At 45.7% G+C, this 19,484-nt stretch overlaps 1 long non-coding RNA gene across 1 annotated transcript in view; it reads right to left on the bottom strand.

The window, feature by feature from the left end:
• The window catches only part of LOC115273686, a 67,814-nt gene extending 50,320 nt beyond the window's left edge, over positions 1 to 17,494 (bottom strand). The window contains exons 1-2 of the long non-coding RNA XR_003900903.1: positions 17,144 to 17,494; positions 12,480 to 13,180 (exon numbers count right to left, since the gene is read on the bottom strand). This is a non-coding gene — a long non-coding RNA (uncharacterized LOC115273686). The remainder of the gene's footprint in view (positions 1 to 12,479; positions 13,181 to 17,143) is intronic.
• Between the last annotated feature and the right edge of the window lie 1,990 nt (positions 17,495 to 19,484).

The following is a 19,484-nucleotide window of genomic DNA, read 5'->3' as shown; positions in this document are numbered from 1 at the left end:
TTTTTTTTTTTTTTTTTTTTTTTTTTTTTACTATCAGGGAACCCAACACTAAATCCAATGCTCTTGTTGAGGTCACTGGTAACTTTCAAGTTGCTGAATCCAATGGTCAGTCCTCATTTTTCACCTTACTTATCCCATCAGTAGCATTGGACATAGATGACCATTCTTTATTTGGCTTCTAGGACCATTTAAGTTCTTGGTTCCCCTCCCACTTCAATGGCAACTTCTCATTTTGTTGATTTTCCTCATCTCCCCAACCTCTAAACCTGGGAAAGTCATAGGGTTTGGCCCTTTGTCAAGTTCTCAACTCTGTGACATCACCTTCATTGACAATCTTATCTCACTTTAAAGACCATCCCCTTGATGATCATTCCCAAATTTATATCTATAGCCAGGGTCTTTCTCCTAAATTTTGAACCTATATGTCCAACTGCCAATTTTACATCTCTTCTGAGACATCCCCTAAGTGTCATTTACTTATAATTACTAAATGTATTAGTCATTTTTGGGCTGCCATAACTAGATACCACAGACTGCTGGCTTAAACAACATATATTTATTTTCTTCCAGTTCTGGAGGCTGCAGTCCAAGATCAAGGTGCCAGCAGGGTTGGTTATACAGAGTCACCTTCTCACTGTGTCTTCAAATGGTATTTCCTGTGTGTGTGTGTGTGTGTGTGTGTGTGAGGAGAGAGATGTCTGGGTGGCTCTTCCTCTTCTTATAAGGAAATCAATCTACTGGATTAAGGCCCTATCCTTTTTGACCTCATTTAGCTTTAATTACTTCCTTAAAATCCCTATCTACAATATAGTAACAATGAGGGGTAGGGCTTCAATATATGGATTTTAGGGACACCTGGCTGGCTCATTGGGTACAGCATGCAACTCTTGATCTCAAGGTTGTGAGTTCGAACCCCATGTTGGGCATAGAGCTTACTTAAAAACAAAAACAAAAACATGGAATTTGGGGCATCTGGGTGTTTCAGTCAGTTAAGCATCTGACTCTTGGTTTCAGCTCAGGTCATGATCTCACAGTTTGTGGGATCAAGCCCCAGTGCAGAGCCTGCCTGGGATTCTCTCTCCTTCTCCCTCTGCTGCTTTCGTGCACACACTCTCTCTCCATTCAAAAGAAATAAATAAACTTAAAACAAATATGGGTTTTAAGGGGACATAAGTCAGTCTACATAATTATTCCCAACAAGCATCTCAAATGAAGCACATCCAAGACTAAGTTCCTTATCCTCAAACTTATTCTGCCCACAGCCTTCCCCATCTCAGAAAATGAACACTCCCCGCTTTTGGTTACTCAGGCCAAAACCCTTGGAGGACATCCTTGACTCCTTTCTCTTCTTTTTATATCCCCTCCTTTGGTCCATCAGCAAAGCCTATGGCCTCTACCTTTAGAATACAAAATATATCCTGTACTGAACCACTTCACACCTCCTCACTGCTTCTACTTTATTCCAAACTACCTTTATCTCTTTCCTGGGTCATAACAGTATTTTCCTAAACGCTTTTCCTGCTCCTGCCCCTCTCACCCTCCAGTTTGTTTTACTCATAGTCTCCAAAGATGTTTCTTATAAGCCATAAGTCATATCGTGAATTCCTCTGCTCCTGCAGTAGCACCATCGTGCTTGGAATAAAAGCCAAAGCACTACATGGCCTACAAGGCCCCACATGGTCTCTCCTCTTGTTTCCTCTTTGACTATCTCTACTACTGAGTGACTTGCCTTCATGCAAAAATGATGACTAGTGGTCACAGGAGCAGGTGAGGTCACTCAGGGCAAGGGAGGTAAAGTGAGGAGAGGAAAGGAGAGGAGAAGAGAATAGGAGAAAGGGAGGGAGGAGAGAGGAGAGGGAACAAGGAAGAGGTGGGAAAAAAAGTGAGCTGACAAGGGGCAGCAAGAGGACTAGGAGAGGAGCCAGCAGAAGCAGGTCCACCAAAGCCCAGAAGAGAGGTGTCTCCAGAAGGAACAATCTCTTACTGAGGGCCCACAAGGCTGAACATCTCATCTTTAATTTCCCTTTTGTGCTGTTAAAATTTTTAAACCTTTTTAAATGATGAGCAATTTGTCAATGAAGCAGTTGGCAGCCAAGCCCGCTAAGGAGAAAAAAATATTAGCATCTTTCAACTGGTCATTTTTTTTCCCTTTTCAGCATAAGCAGGCCAGAACTAGTATCCATTATTAATAGATGCATGTTTTATTAAAGGTATAAAGACCAATGATTTGTAACTTTAATAATCCAGATTCTTATTTTAAATTCTCCAACACTATTATTTATTGATCAGCTGAGGATGTTTCTTTTGCAATCGCCAATCTGCCAATTCTTGGAGGGGATTAGAAACTGTGGCATTAGGGGAGTTATAACACTGACACCTAGTTACTCAAGGGTATGCAGTAAAACTCCCACAAAATGTGCGCCCCCTTTGTGCCGGGCACTGGGCAAGACATGGTGCATAGGAAGCAGGATGGCAAAGACAGGACACTGCCCTAATTGGGGAGATGGAAAAATAATCAATATATGGACCCAATGCAGTAATTTGGGGGTGTATGGGAAATACAGATGAGTGATCAAAAGGTTTTCTCTTGAATTAAAAAGCTTTAAGTCTCAGGGCCACAATCTACTAGCTCTGTGATTTTGGTCATGATACCTTTCCTCTCTGAGCTTCAGTTTCCTCATCTGTAAAATGGGGATAATACAGGTTTATCATGAAGATTAACTGTGATAATGATGCATATACCTTGCCTGGCATGGTGCTCAGCCCTTGTTAAATGGTAGCTATGGTGGTGGTGATATTAAAAGTGTCAGGGGCACATACTCTGGGCAGCAATTCTTCCTGAAGCCCCACACTGGATGTAGAAATTAGTTAAAGATAAAATCTTTTTTTAAATGTACCATCTTAACCATTTTTCTTAAAAGATTTTTTAAAACAATCTTTACACCCCATGTGGGGCTTGAACTTATGACCCAGAGATCACAAGTCCCGTGCTCTACACACTGAGCCAGCCAGGCACCCCCAGCTCAACCATTTCTAAGTGTTTCCTAAGTGTAAAATTCAGTGGTATATGTTCATATTGTTGTGCAAAAGATCTCTAAAACTTTTTCATTTTGCAAAATTGAAACTCTCTGTCAAACAACAACTCTCCATTTGACCTTCCCTGAGCCCCGGGGAACTACCAATCTACTCTGGTTCTCTGAGTCTGACTACCTTACTTATTTATTTATTTTTAAGTTTATTTTATATATTTATTTTGAGAGAAAGACAGGCAGAGAGAGGAGAGAATTAATTCTCTCTTCTCCATGCTGGCAGGCTCCACGCTGGTGGCATGGAGCCCCATGTGGGGTTCAAACCCACAAACCATGAGATCATGACCGGAGCCAAAACCAAGAGTCAGACACTTAACCAACTGAGCCACCCAGGTGCCCTGAATCTCACTACTTTAGGTACCTCATGTAAGTGGCCTCATAAAATATTTGTCCTTTTGTCACTGGCTTATTTCACTTCATAGAATATCCACTAGCTTCACTCATGTTGTATCCTGTGACAGAATGTCCTTCCTTTTTTTTTTTTAAATATTTTTTTTTTTTGAGAGAGAGAGAGAGAGAGAGAGAGAGAGAGATTGAGCAGGGGAAGGGCAGAGAGAGGGGGAGACAGAGAATCCCAAGAAGGCTTGATGCTGTCAGCGCAGAGCCCAATGTTGGGCCCAGACTCACAAACCACAAGATCATGACCTGAGCCAAAACCAAGAGTTGGACACTTAACCAACTGAGCCATCCAGGCACCTCTAGTTGGAGAGGGTTTTTTTTTTTAAGTGCTTTTTATTTATTTTTGAGACAGAGAGAAACAGAGCATGAGAGGGGGAGGGGCAGAGAGACAGAGAGACACAGAATCCAAAGCAGGCTCCAGGCTAAGAGCTGTCAGCACAGAGCCTGATGCGGGGCACGAACCCACTAATGTGAGATCATGACCTGAGCCAAAGTCGGAGGCTTAACCGACTGAGCCACCTAGGCGTCCCGCTTGGAGAGTTTTAAGCCAGGATATGACCCAATTTGGTCTGTGATTTACAGCAATCACTCTGGGGGACCAGTGTGTTTCTAGAATGAAGCAAAGGGGATCAAGTGGCAACAGAAACACCAGGGAGGGACTAGTGCAGCTGTCCAGGCAAGATGACGGTGACCTGACCTCAGATGTGGCAGGGGCTTGGATTCCAGAGACATCGTCGAGGTGGAAGTGGTAGGATTTGATACTGGTAAAAGATATTGGTCTTAACTTTAGAAGTCCAGAGGTGCCCCGGGTTCTTTCCAGCCCCACGTAGACCCAGGAAGAGGAGGAGAAGAGGGGACCCCGCTGGTCTCCTTCATCCTAGCTGGCTCTGTGGACAGGTGAGGGAACATAGCCCCAAGGGGAAAGCCACCCGTGGCTCATTGCGTGATCTTGGAGAAGCCAGTGTCCCTCTCTGGTCCTCAGTTTCCCTGTGTCTAAAGGGAGTATAAAGCAGTAGTGCTACTGTAAATGATGATGATGACAGTGGTGGTGGAGGTAGAGGCCAACTCTTTGAGGGCTTATTTTCTGCTGGGCACTCTTCTAAGTGCTGTACAAACATTAGTGCATTAACGCAATTAATTCTACCAATACTATTTTATCCCCATTGTACAGACAGAGAGCCAGAACGCAAGAGGAAATTATGGCACATCACTTGCCTGGGGTCACAATAATAACAGGCAGAGCTGGAATTAAAATTCAAGCAGTTTGGCTCCAGACCATCCTAGGGAATCACTTGGAGAGCTTTAAAACATCAGATTGGGGCACTTGGCTGGCTCAGTCGGCAGAGCGTGTGACTCTGGATCTCAGGGTTGTAAGTCTGAGCCCCATGTTGGGTGTAGAGATTGCTTAAAAATAAAATCTTTTTAAAAAATAAAATAAATAATAGAATATCAGATTGCTGGGTCCACCCTAAGCTAGCTGGATTGGAGCCTCTAGTGTGACCCCAGACATCAATTGCTGAGACACTCGAGACTGAAGGCGAGGAGCCTTGATACTGAGGGCCCTATGGCGACAGGCAATGTCTGAGTCTGACCCCGAGAGACAGTGGAGCCTGACTCTCCCCCACCTTCCCTGAGCACTGATTTTCCTTGGGCCCAGGGGTGAGTGGCCCTTTTGGGGACAATCTCAAAAGGGGTGTCCAGGTCATTCCTATCCCTTCCCCGAGTTCCCCAGAGGAAGCAGCCTCCAACCTCCCCACTCCCCAAGTCCTCCAGAGAAGGTCCCTGCAGGACGAGAGGGAACATAGATGACAAATGATCCCAAGAAAAGACACTCAGCTTCTCTAGTAGCCTAGGAAATAAAAATGAAAGCAACAAAAAGATGCCCTGAAAGGTTCTCAAGAGAGAAGGAATGTGGTCCGACGCTTTCCTAATCAAACTCATCCCTGCTCCGTTTGGAACTTGAACACCCTTGAGTACTCTCAAGACCTAAATTACACCTTTTGGTGGGGGTTACATACTCTCATGACAGCATTAAGTCTGCAAATATCTTGGCATTTGGTTATTTTTTAAAAGGCATTTGACATACTATCAAACTAGATACCAACAACGAGAAATCACTAGAATAATCACTTTAAAATTTTTTTTAATCTTAAAGAGTTCAAAAATACTGCTCTATGCGTTGAGGATGAATCTCACAGTCACAGCAGAGGAGCAAAAGAAGCCAGAAAGACACACACAAAACTAGATACCAGGTGATTGCATTTATATGAAATTCAAGAATAGGCAAAACCACTCTTCAGTGACACAAATCAGAATAATGGTTCACTTTAAGGTATTAACTGTGAAGGAACTTTTGACCGGAAGGTGGGGGGCTGGAAGTATTCCATGTCTTGACATAGGTGTGAATTACATGGGTCTACACAAAGTAAAAATTGATTGGGTCATACATTCATAATGTATGTACTTTACTATGTACAATTCATACCTTAATAATAATTTAAAAAAAATTTTTTTACATGTATTTATTTTTGAGAGAGAGAGACAGTGTGAACAGGGGAGGGGCAGAGAGAGAAAGAGACACAGAATCAAAGCAGGCTCCAGGATGTGAGCTAGTGGTTAGCACAGAGCCCGGTGTGGCGCTCGAACCCACAAACCGTGAGATCATGACCTGAGCCGAAGTCGGACACTCAACTGACTGAGCCACCCAGGCACACCATTAATAAAAATGTCTTGAAGAGTTAGATTATTATATCTTTCTGGTTATGCAGATGGTGACTCAACAGTGATTGAATGCCTACAGTATACACGGCCATGCGAGGCAAGTGGCAGAGGTGCAAGGGCAGGTTAGGGTATGGCTTTCTACCCACGAGGAGCAGACATGTGGCTCTGAACTTAGAACAAGGAACACAGCTGGAGGGGGGTTCCCAACACCAGCCATGTTTGATGCCTTTGAGACCCCTCTTCCCGCCCCCCCCAAATACTGCAGAAGAGTCAAAGCTAGGCCTGGGCATCCTGCAGGTAACTTGATCAGTCAGAAGAGAACCAGATGCAAGAGGCCAGGATGGGTAGGGCCACCTTGGGATGGGACTAGATGAAGCAGTAGTTAACAGAAGCCCTGGCCACAGGAATCTGTCTGGATCAAATATAATGGGTATACCATGGGGTAAGGGTGAGGACAGAGTTAGCAGAAAGGAACATTAAAAAGGACATCAGAACATAAAAAAAAATTTAAAAAAAAAGCGGGGAGGCGCCTGGGTGGCTCAGTCAGTTAAGCATCCGGCTTCGGCTCAGGTCATGATCTCATGGTTCGTGGGTTCGGGCCTCGCGTCAGGCTCTGTGCTGGCGGCTGGTTCAGAGCCTGGAGCCTGTTTCAGATTCTGTGTCTCCCTCTCCCTCTGGCCCTCCCTGGCTCACATTGTCTCTCTCTGTCTCTCAAAAATAAATTAAAAAACATTTAAAAAAAAAAAAAAAGGACAGACATCAGATCAGGTTGGACAATAGCTCATAGATAACAGGATTCTCACCTCTTGGTGGGACTACTTGCAAGAGGCATGGATTCATAGTGGGGACAGGAGGCTGGATGAAAGAGGTTCAACCACCCAGACAGAAACCCCAGATATCCAGTTGCTGCTCAAGATTACACAGCAAGTCATTAACTGATCCAGGCCAAAGCTTCACACATTCTATACCCTACAAGCTTCTTCCCACCACTGTATAAAAATCCCAAGAGCATTTCTATTTTTTTTTATGTTTATCTATTTATTTTGAGAGAGAGAGAGAGAGAGACAGAGAGAGAGAGAGAGAGAGAGAGAGAGACAGAGAGCAAGCTGGGGAGGGGCAGAGAGAGAGGGAGAGAGAATCCCAATGTGGGGCTTGAACTCAAGAACTGGGAGATCATGACCTGAGCTGACAGAGACATCCAAGCACCCCTCCCAAGATTATTTCTATTTCCCCATCTGGATGCTCCACATTCTATGTACCCTGTATTTTCAGCTTAAAAAAAAACAAAACAAAAACAAACACAAACTTACTTCTCAATTCTGTGACAACTTGCGTCATCTTGAAAGTGCAAAAAAAAAAAAATCCCATACCACCCACTTTTAATACAGATCTTTGCAGTATTGGGAAATATAAACAAACCAAAAGAGTGATAATTAGTTCTACATTCAAGCAGAGGTTTATGGAACGTGAACCATTTGGGTAATCGGCTGGGGTGGTACCATGAAGTGGTAATTAATTTGTTTTTTCCTTAAAATGTTTTACTTAATTAAGGGAGGTGCTGATTTATATACACCCATCCCCTGGGGATGGTTTGTAAAGCAAGAGAAAATTCTGACTGTCTCCTTGCCACGTTTCTTACCAAGTTATTTCATTACATTCAGATACACTTTTGTAACACTGATTGTGACAGATCCTAGAGTTATGAGCACATAAATCGTGGGGGAGGGCTGGAGACGTACACTTAATGGGAAATGTTCTCATAATCAAAAGAATATTTCAAGCTGTGACAATGCAGGCCAAGAGAGGGAGAGGGAGTGCTTTTTCTTCAAAGAATAATGGGATGTGAAACCAGCTCAGCACCTGCAGCTTTGTCTCCTTCTGAGTCAGGTTGGCTTCCAAATCCCAGCTTGCAGAGGGTAGAAGTCAGGAAGAGTTAGATCTAGTTCTGGCTCCACCACAACTTATTCTGAGCTGATGTTTCATTTTTTTTAACCTATATTTAATGATCATCTACAATGTGGTAGACACTGTGTTACATGCTGAAAATACCGTGGTGAACAAGACATGCTTGTTTCCCACCTTCAGCAGAACTTGGGAGTCTAATGGGAACAATAACAAACACGTAGAGGAATAAATAGCTGATAAGAATAATCCTACCTTATGATCTAGCAATTCCATTCTCAGGCATACACACAAGAGAAATGAATGTGTATCTGTCAAAAGATATGTATAAAAATGTCCATAGCAGGGGCACCTGGGTGGCTCAGTCGGTTGAGCACCTGACTTTGGCTCAGGTCATGATCTTATGGTTTGTGGGTTTGAACCCCGTGTCAGGGTCTGTGATAACAGCTCAGAGCCTGGAGCCTGCTTTGGATTCTGTTTCTCCCTCTCTCTCTACACCTCCCCTATCCCTGCACTCTGTCTCTCTCTTAAAAAAATAAATAAATAAATAAACACTTTTAAAAAATGTTCATAGCAGCATTATCCAATAGCTCCAAATCAGGAACAACCATCAGGTCCATCATCAGAAGAATGGATAAATAAATTGAGGTCTATTTAAACAGTGGAATATTACATAGCAATAAAAAAGAACACGCTTATCCCACACATCCACATTCAAAAATGTGGATGAATTTCACAAACAATGATGAATTAAAGCATTTGGACAAAAGGAGTGCAAACCACAGGATTCCATTTATATGACATTTCGACACTAGCAAAATGAATACAATAAATCAGGACAGTGATTACCTTTGAAGGAAGAGGCAGTGGGAGCTTTCTGGAGCACTGGAAATATTCTGTGTCCTGAAACAGGAAGTAGCTATGTATATACATGTGTAAAAATTCATTGAGCTGTACACATAAGATGTATGTACTTTACTACATGCATATGGTACCTCGAGAAGGAGGTACAATTGTGTGTGTGTGTGTGTGTGTGTGTGCGTGCATGTACGTGTGTGTATGTGTGTGTGTGTTTACTTTTGAGAGAGAGACAGCACGAGCAGGGGAGGGTCAGAGAGAGAGGGAGACACAGAATCTGAAGGTAGGCTCTAGGCTCTGGGCTGTCAGCACAGAGCTGGACACGAGGCTCGAACCCACAAATCGCGAGATCATGACCTGAGCCGAAGCCGGACATTCAACCGACTGAGCCACCCAGGTGCCCCAGGAGGTACAATTTTTAAATAATAAATAGTTGAGGGACGCCTGGGTGGCTCAGTCGGTTGAGCCTCCGACTTCGGCTCAGGTCGGATCTCACGTTTGTGGGTTCGAGCCCCGCATCGGGCTCTGTGCAGACAGCTAGCTCGGAGCCTGCAGCCTGCTTCCGGTTCTGTGTCTCCTGCTCTCTCTGCCCCGCCCCCTCTCATGCTCTGTCTCTCTCTGTATCAAAAGTAAATAAAACATTAAAATAAATAAATAAATAAATAAATAAATAGTTGAAATAATTTCACTTCATGATGAGAGACATGAAGAAGAAGAAAATAAAGCCAGGTAACATGGGAGTTATGTGAAGGTAGGGGTGGAGGATGGGCAATATTAGGCGGAGAGGCCAGTACAGGCCCTTCTGTAGAGGTGGCTTATATCTGATACCAGAATGTCTGGAAGGAAGCTGCCCCTGTGAAAATCCAAAGAAAGAGCATTCCAGGCCAGAGAACCAGCAAGGTTCTCAGAGGCCCTGAGGTGGGGCATTATGGCAGGTCTCAGGAAGAGCATGAAGACCAAAGCAGTTGGAGAGGAAGAACAGAGAAAGAAGGGGTCAGAGGGGCCGTCAGGAACTGGATAAGAAGAGCCCTATAGGCTGTGTAATGGCTTGAATTTTATTTTTGGTGTGATATGAGCCACTAGAGGATTTAAGTAGAGGACTGACATGGCTCAATTGACCTGATTTTTCTTTTCTCTTCTTTTGTTTTCTTTTTGAGAGAGAGAGAGTACGAGCAGGGGAGAGGGGCAGAAGGAGGGAAAAAGAATTTTTTTTTCTTAATTAAAAAAATTTTTTAATATTTATTTTCTAAACAGAGAGACAGTGTGAGTGGGGGAGGGGCAGAGAGAGAGGGAGACATAGAACCCAAAGCAGTCTCCAGGCTCCAGGCTCCAGGCTCTGAGCTGTCAGCACAGAGTCCGATGCAGGGCTCTAACCCCTGAACTGTGAGATCATGACCTGAGCCAAAGTCGGATGCTCAACCGACTGAGCCACCCAGGCGCCCCAGGAAAGAGAATCTTAAACAGGCTCCACACTCACCTGGCGAGAAGCCTGACACGGGGCTCGATCGCATGACCCTGGAATCATGACCTGAGCCAAAATCAACCGACTGAGCCACTGAGGTGCCCCCATTGACCTGATTTTTAAAACTGAGGTCTTCCATCTATTAGAATGGGGAAAAGAAAACACCCAAACCTGATAGTATTAAGTTGGCAAGGTGCCCAGGAATAGAAACTCTCACATAATCCGAGTGACAATATAAAATAGTGGGAGTCCAGGACCTCCCAAGCATGAGACGGGGAAAATGTCACACAATCATGAATGCAGCTTTGCTTCTAGACATTACATTTTGCTAAAGCCACTGATCCCCTTCTTGGAGGGACGGTCTTAGAAGCAGACCTAGAGACAGAGATTCCTGTGGCTTGTTAGAGAAACGCTCCTGCGAGAAACTGGATACGGGTGTGGAAGAAGACAGGACGGAGGAAAGGGCAGACAAGAGCGCGATCTCAGGTAGAGCCTCAGGCTCGCCCTGATCCCACTCAGAGCTGAAGAGTGTAAGTTACAGCTCAGAGTGCACATGGGAAAAGAAGGCAAGCAGGAGCCATGAGGTGCTATGCCTACCATGGTGGGGTCAGCAGTTAGAAGGATAAAGAAGTCTACTGTTTAATTTTTTTTAATGTTTTATGCTTTTGAGAGAAAGACAGAGCTCAAACGGGGTGGGGGGGGGGAACATAGAAGCCGAAGCAGGTTCTAGGCTCCGAGCTGTCAGCACAGAGCATGACGCAGGGCTCAAACTCAAAAACCACGGGATCATGACCTCAGCCAAAGTCAGACACTTAACCAACCGAGTGACCCAGGTGGCCCTGGAAGTCTACTATTTAAAATCCTCACCTTTCAGAAGTATTTTCTTTATACATATTCCAGGATCATCCATTTTAAGGAACTGATCTTTGGAAAAACAACAACATAAAAACCACAATGCGAGAAACAGAAGCTAAGTTAGGCAAGAACTGTTTGGCTGTACTATATGTTACTTTTGCTTATGGCCATGTGAATTGGACATCAAGGTCACTCGCATGCATAAAAATTCATAAAAATTCTAAATGAAAAAATAAAAGTACAGGGACTGCTCACCGAAGCTTCAGGTGACCCCACCGAGTGGGCTGAGGGAATACAGGCTAGACACTACGCTTCCCAGGTGAAATCTTACCCATCCTCCTGTGAGGTAGATACTATTTCCAAATTTCAGCAAGTCTACAATGGTATCAATCAATATATATAGGATTTTGTTACCACCAAGAAAGAAAGAAATGCTCCTGCTTAAAAATAGAGCATGCCATCAGTTGTGAGATACGGCCCAATTTCAGAGATGTGAAATGTGAAAAACTGTGGATCTTAGAATCAATAAAATATGGCACTTCCCCATTTTTGCAGATGAATACACGAGGCACCAAGAGTTAACATTTTGTCCAAAGTTATATAGCTAATAACTACGTAAGCAGAGCTAAGCTTCAACCTGGGTCCGTCTAACCTCAAAGCCTGGCTCGGGACCTCCTTCGGCACAATCTGCTGAGTGTTCCTGCACATCTTGAACACAGACTCTGGATGGAGCCCCTGGGGGTGTGCAGTGCTTATCCTGTAATTGATCGTCCTATACTTGTTCCACTGAGATCACCTGAGATGGTGGGTTTAGAATGGTGAAGAGTATTCCAGAAGCGCTGGGGGTATACCATAAGCCAAAGTACTAGGGTGGGAACAAGCAGGGAGCATGGGGGTAGAAATGAGCCTGACTGTGATAGAGAATGTATGCCAGGAAACCCAGAGAGGTAGGAGCCAACAGACAAGGTGGCCTTGAATTGGGGCCACCTGGAAAATGTTCTCACCCTTTCCCAGTTCCTCTAGGGCCCAGTTTCAGGCGTTGCCAGTTACCTAGTGCCAGATAAAAAAGCAAGCCCTTCAAACCTCATGCTGCTCTAAAGTCAAGACCTTGCCTGCCCAGCACTGCTCCTGTTTCTGGGGGAAACTTCCCAAAGTCTAGCAATGATCAGACATCCAACTCGCTCACTCATTACCTGGGTTTGTAGCTGGACTGTTGACATTCCTGACATGGTCCATTCTGATGTGTAGGTCTTCATTTTATTTTCCCCAATGCCTTGGGGTAAGTTTCATCAAATGTAAGAAATGGGTACTTGTCCAAATGCATGACCTTAGAACCCTTGGTCCCTGGAGAGGTTGGAGGATGTGGTACTCTGCTTTACACATTTAGCACATCCTGGATATCCACAGAGTTTGAGAAAGAAGCTAACGGAGTTTATTTTTGAATTCTGCTTTCACTCTCTATCATTGCAAAATCTCCATGTTACAGGCTGCCTGGGTGGGCGGGTGTAAGTAGCAGGTGTTTTGAGCATTCTCTGCCTGCCTCAACTTCCCACTATGCAGACAGAGGCTCCGTTCATCTGAAGCCCAGGGCCTCAGAGACAGGGTGAGTGGCTACATCTCCGGGCTCCACTAGGCTGGAGAAGGTCCCAGGGACCTCACATTGTCCCCCAGCCAAAGCTGGGGAGTGTATCATCCAGAACAAGCAACAGAAACCGGTTCACACTGGTTACAATGGTTGATTTTTATGTGTCAACTGGACTGGGCTATGGGACACCCAGACAGCTGGGAAAACACTATTTTCTGGGTGTGTCTGCGAGGGTGTTTCCAGGAGATCAGCATTTGGTGAACTGAGTAAAGCAGAGGGTCTTCCTCAATGTGGTGGGCATCATCCAGTCTGTTGAGGGGGGAACAAAAAGAGGGAGGAAATTACTGTCTTTCTCCTTGAGCTGAAACATCCATCTTGTGCCCTCAGACATTGGCACTCCTGGTCCTCAGGCTTTCAGACTCTCAGGGCTTACATCAGCTCCCCCTGCCCCCAAGTTCCCAGGCCTTCAGATTCAGAATTACACCACCAGCTTTCCTGGTTCATAGGACTTTTTGACCCCCATAACTTCATGTACCAATTCCTATAATAAATTTCTTCTGGTATTTATCTCTATATATCCATTTGGATCTGTTTCTCCGGAGAATCCTCACTAACACAGCAGCTTGAGAGAAATGGGGACTGATTGGCTCCTGCAATGCAAAGATGAAGTTAACAATCAAACCTCAGTCCAGGGAGGGACATACCTACACCACCTACTACATGCCACCTGGGACTGGAGGCCACCAGGATTCCCTTAACCCGCCTCTCTGCCTGTTTTTCAATGTGTCAGATTCCTTCCCTCTTCCTTCAGATACCAATATTCCTTCTCTTCTCACAGCAGAGGGAGGAACTGACTCACTCCACTATAGATTAAAGGACTTTGGCCCAATATGGGTCAGATGCCACCAGGAATCAGGCCACTCAGCTGTGTCAAGCAAATAGACTACATAAAAACATGGGGCTCCTGTTAGATTCGCAAGGTTAGACCAGAAAGGAAAGGGAATTCCTGGAAGAATAGGGGTGCAGATTCCAGAAAGAATTGAGAACATTGCCAAGCATGGAACCTCAGAATCCTTCTCAACACAGCACTCTAGATTGCCACTACCGCTGCATTAGATTTATCATGTGAGATAAAACCACTAATCTAAACTTTAGACCTTAAATCAGTAGAACATAGGGAGGGATCTTCTAGGGCCATTCTACTTGGAATCCACTAAAATAACCAAAGCTATACAAAAGGACCTTGTAGAACTATGGCCAAATGATCTGTGACAAAGTTTCCAGGATTTCACCAAGTTCTCGAAGTTTTCCTCCCAGCCCACAAAAACAGCTGGTACCCACCAGACATCCTCTGTCAGTAACTAGTTAATGATCACTGTTCACATTAGGTGTCTGCAACCCCTAATAATGACAGTTGGACCCCCATGGAGCAGTCTGAGTATTTTTATTTTCCTCTGTTCATAAGATTAGCATTGGAGAATTTGGATGGCTGTCCAATGTGCCCAGACAGTTAAACAAAACCATCATGTCTGCTTGCTCACACACCTATCCTTAGCTTAGCCCTGGCACATCTGAAGGACACTCACTTCATTTTCCTTTTCTTTTTTTTTTTAAATTTCTTGTTAACATTCATTTATTATTGAGAGGCAGAGCATGAGCATGGGAAGGGCAGAGAGAGGGAGAGACACAGAATCTGAAGCAGGCTCCAGGCTCTGAGCTGTCGGCACAGAGCCCGACACGGGCGAACTCACAAACCCCAAGGTCATGACCTGAGCTGAAGTCAGATGCTTATCCAGCTGAGCCACCCAGGTGCCCCTCTCTTCATTTTTCTTAAGAGGCAGTGCACATCTCTGAATGTCTTTGTTTTTATCAATGATCTCCCTGGGTTCCCTTCTGGCCAGATGTAAGGAATCCGATTTGATTAGGGGCTGATCTTGTCCTCCAAGGCAAGATATGTCCAGGAGACTCTTGCAGGCACCAGTCTGGGTAGAGTTGATCCAGCACATTAAGAGTGGTAGTGATGAGGACCATAAGGCAAGCTGAGGGCCAACCACAAGCTAGCACACACACCGCCCCCCACAAGGTGGGATAGGAGCTCCTGGCTGCCCAACAACAAAGGACAGAAAACAAAGGGTTAAACCAATATGAGTCTCCACCAGTTTACAAATATCTTAGTACAATTACCAAAAATAAGGACAACCTTATCAATAGCCTAGTCTCCAGGAACTCCCTACTGTCTTAAGGATCTCCCTCCACTAGAGGGAAAAACAACCTTAGCTTCACAATAGCTAGGCCTCCAGCATCTAGGAGTCTTCTTTAGCAGATGGAAATCCCTTTAAGAAACTTCCTCTTGACTTTACCTCCCCCAACCCCACAGTATAGAAACAGTCACTCTTCACACCCCCAGTGCAGCTCTTTCTGCCCACGGGTCCTGTCCCTGTGCTTTAGTAAAATCCGCTTTTTTGCACCAAAGACGTCTTCAAGAATTCTTTCTTGTCCACTGGCTCCAAACCCCCCCCCCCACCACTCTAAAACCCCATTATTGGAGTCCTAACCCCCAAGCACGTTGAAATGTGACTTTGGAAAGAGGGTCCTTGAAGATGTAATAAAGAGGAAGTCCCTGGAGGATGGTGGGCTCTTAATCATATGTGAGTGTGTCCCTGGGAGCCCAAAGTGCTAGCTCTGCCTGGAGTGGTCAGCTGTGCCTGGCGGGCCCACTGGATTTGTGACTTGAGGATGTGTAGCCCAAACCTACCATTTGTACAAAAGGGACTAGGTATTGGTTTTGCTTACATTTACATAAATTCTGTAAGGAGACAAAGGAACTAAGAAAATGTGGCGGGTGATGGGAAGTGAACAGTCGACAGATATGTGGAAGTAATTAGTAATCATGTGACTCTGGAGTGTTTTTCCCAGCACCACTTAGCAATTCTCCAATCTCCGTGGACACTGACCAGGTGTCTGGCAATTTAGCTCAGCTCTGACCTGGAGACAGTGGCAGTTCGGATCCCATAGGTTGAGGGCTTGGTCCCACAAGACTTCTCCCCACTTCAGCTGTACCTAGGAAATTCCCACAACTCCCTCCTTGCGTTCAATGAATTTGCTAGAGTGGCTCTGAGAAACATTTGCTCACATCTACCAGTTTACTACGAAGGATATTATAAAGGATAGAGATGAAGAGCCAGATGAAGGAGTACTAAGAGTATGGTTTGGAAGGGTCCTGAGCTCAAGAGCGTCTGTCCCCAAAACTGGGATGTGTCCACCTTCTGGAGGATACGTTCACCAACTGGGAAGCTCATCAAATTGATTTGTTCAACCACTCTAAGAAAAACGAGACTCCAGACCCTGTGTTGATCTGGCAGCCACACTGCAGGCTCTTGAGGGGAGGGGCCCCACAGCTGGGGTGCAGTCGTGTTCCTAAGATGGACCTTCTAGAAATGTATATATGCATACACGTATTTATTTGTAAGCTCTCCTAGTGGTTGCTACTTTTGCAATCAGCCATGTTCAATGGGTTCTTGGGCAGTGAGAGCCCTCTTCATGGGAGTCTGCAGTTGTGCCCTTGACCTTGCAGCCGCACCTACAGCCACCTCCTAGAGAGGTGTGGGCATGAGGGGTGAGGCAACCCTCCCGCAGAGGCATCCAAGGCTTTCTCTGCCACGAAAGCCAAGCAGTTAGGGCGGGGGACCAGCTCTTTAAAATTCTTGCACTGTGAGGGGGCGCCTGGGTGGCTCAGTCCATTAAGTGTCAGACTTCAGCTCAGGTCACCATCTCCCAGTCCGAGTTTGAGCCCTGCTGACAGCTCAGAGCCTGGAGCCTGCTTCAGATTCAGCGTCTCTTTAGTTGGTCCGAGGATTCTGGGTTATCATTTAGCAGATTCTGTGTCTCTGTCTCTCTGTGCCCCTCCCCCCTCTCAAAAATAAAGATTAAGAAATTTTTTTTTAATTCTTGCACCATGAGGAGTCCTGGCAGGGCTCCTGGCACCATCAGAGTGGGATCAGCCAACAGGGGCCCAGAACCATCTCTTTGCAGCCTCGTTTCTGCCCAGCAGCAGCCTCACCCTCCCCAAACTGTGCTGTGCCAAATCTGCCATCTGGGAAGTGGAGATGTGTTTCTAGAAGTTACCTGTGGAACTTCAGGTTTGCAAAGCCTTTGACTCAGGGCCTGGGCGATTCCAAGGCCAGTGTGACCTTCCAGGGTCTCCTGAGGTGCATTTGCTCAAGTATACGAGGCAGTTGGTCCACATCCTTGTTTTGTAAGAAGGGAACTTACCGGAATTCCTGAACCAGACCCTGCTGGCAGCCATCCTCCTCGGGGCCAGTGGCCCCTTCTGCGTCTCTGCGTGGGCCTGGGGTGCGGGCCAGACCCACGGAACACCACCCTGCAAGCTTCTAGGGACCGTCTCTTCTGTTTTTGAAGAATTTCTGTTCTGGCTCTTGTACTTCCTTAGCAGCTGTTGTCAATGTAGTTTTCCCTTTCTATTTATTTGCACCTTAAAGTTAAAAATTAAATATTGGCCTAAAAAATTGACTTGTTTAAGAAATCTGATATAGCTTTGCTTCTAGCCTCAACCCTTTCCCAGAGGTCGGTGGGCAGAGCTGAAAGATTCAACCCTCTAATCACTTGGTCTTCCTGGTGACAAGCCCCACCCTGTGGAACATTCCAATTTGTGACTTCATTAACATAACAAACTCAGGTGTGGCTGAAAGAGGCTTGTTTTGAATAATAGAAGACATCTTTACCTCTCTTATCATTACGCAAATTCTAAACGTTAGCAGACAGCCTCTCCTTTGCTGTCCCGTCCACTGCTCCTTTGCAATGTATTCAATAAATTTCCATCTCCTTTAAGAAAGAAAGGAAGAAAGGAAGGGTTTTAGGAGCTCTGTGTCAGCAACTGAATGAAAACCAAATATATATTTCTTATTATAAATCATAATATCACAATAATCTATTCTTAACAAAATAGAATCATAGCAAGAGCACAGACGATGAGGGGCACCTGGGTGGCTCAGTCAGTTAGTTAAACACGTCTGCCTCTTGATTAGGGCTCAGGTCATGATTCCAGGGTCCTGGGATCAAGCATGGAGCCTGCTTAGGATTCTCTCTCTCGCTCTCTCGCTCACTCTTAAAAAAAAAAAAAAAAAGAGTACAGGGGCGCATGGGTGGCTCAGTCGGTTAAGCCTCTGACTTCGGCTTAGGTCAGATCTCACGTTCGTGGGTTCGAGTCCTGCATCAGGCTCTGTGCTGCCAGCTAGCTCAGAGCCTGGAGCCTGCTTCCGGTTCTGTGTCTCCTTCTCTCTCTGCCCCTCCCCCTCTCATGCTCTGTCTCTCTCTGTATCAAAAATAAATAAAACATTTAAAAAATTAAAAAAAAAAAAGAGTACAGAGGATGAGGTCAGCAAGGCTGAGTTGGCTGTTTATTTTGCAGGCAGTAGGAAGCCATAGAAGGATATAAAAGCAGGAAGCAGGAGGTGGAGACATATGTGAAATGACCAGACTTGTAATAGCCAGTGTGGAGGGTGGTTTACGGGGGGCGGGGCAAGGTCAGACAGAGCTAGGACACCTGCATCAAGAAGGCAGGTGGTCATCCAAGCAAAATGCATGGCCACTGATAAAGGCAGAGATCCAGAGCAGGTGGGGAGAGTTGGTGCGGTGGAGGGACAGTCAGGGAGGGAGATACGGAGGAGGAACAGGTGGTAGGAAAAGCAGAAGGCGGAGCTAAGGAGGCTGCCTCTGTGGGACCAGGAGGTGTCAGCCAGCTCCCTTCCCTTCAGAAGAGATGTAGACGTCAAACTCCGCTTAGCCGTGCTGGCCCCTGATAAATCCCTACTCCCTCTCCGGGGGCCAGACATTATTCTTCCTGTGTGCACCCCCTTAATTGCTGAGAGAGACTGCCCTCTTGCCACGCTGACAAATGCCTGTCTGAACAAGAGCTGGGGGAGGGAGGGACCAGGACAGATGGTTCTGTTCAGCTTCCCCGCACTCAGTTCCCCAGGCCCCGCCGCTCTGTAAGCTCTGGGAACCAACACAACTCGGCGCCTAATGAGGCCGCCCAGTCATCCATCATGCAAGGGCAGTGTACTGAGACACTGAGACGCGGGAAAGTCCAGCAGCGGAGATCCAGGCCAGGGGCTCTGAGAGCAGGAGGTGGGGCGTGCTCAGCAGGAGGAATGTGGGCTCGGGGCAGTTGAATCTGTAAATCACCACACCGCTCTGAGCTACGATTTCTTCCCCTAAACGAGGATAACCCTCAGTGTGGCGGACGTTACAAGTTACTAGCTCCATACCGACTTGCTCTACTACCTTACTAAGAGCACCACAGTTGTTTCATGGCGGGAAGGAAAGGCACCACCAAAAAACCCACTCTTCCAGAGGTGCCTGGGTGGCTCAATCGGTTAAGCCTCTGACTTCGGCTTAGGTCATGATTTCACTGTTTGTGGGTTCAAGCCCTGCATCGGGCTCTGTGCTGACAGCTCAGAGCCTGGAGCCTGCTTCATATTCTGTGTCTCCCTCTCTCTGCCCCTCCTCTGATCATTCTGTCTCTCAAAAAATAAATGTTAAAAAAAAAAAAAAACCCACTCTGCCAGCTTCTCTTTACTGCTTGCGGTTGCCA

This window comes from Suricata suricatta, chromosome 12 (genome assembly GCF_006229205.1).
Source record: "Suricata suricatta isolate VVHF042 chromosome 12, meerkat_22Aug2017_6uvM2_HiC, whole genome shotgun sequence".
NCBI lineage: Eukaryota > Metazoa > Chordata > Mammalia > Carnivora > Herpestidae > Suricata > Suricata suricatta.
This window is presented reverse-complemented; position numbering and strand designations above follow the sequence as displayed.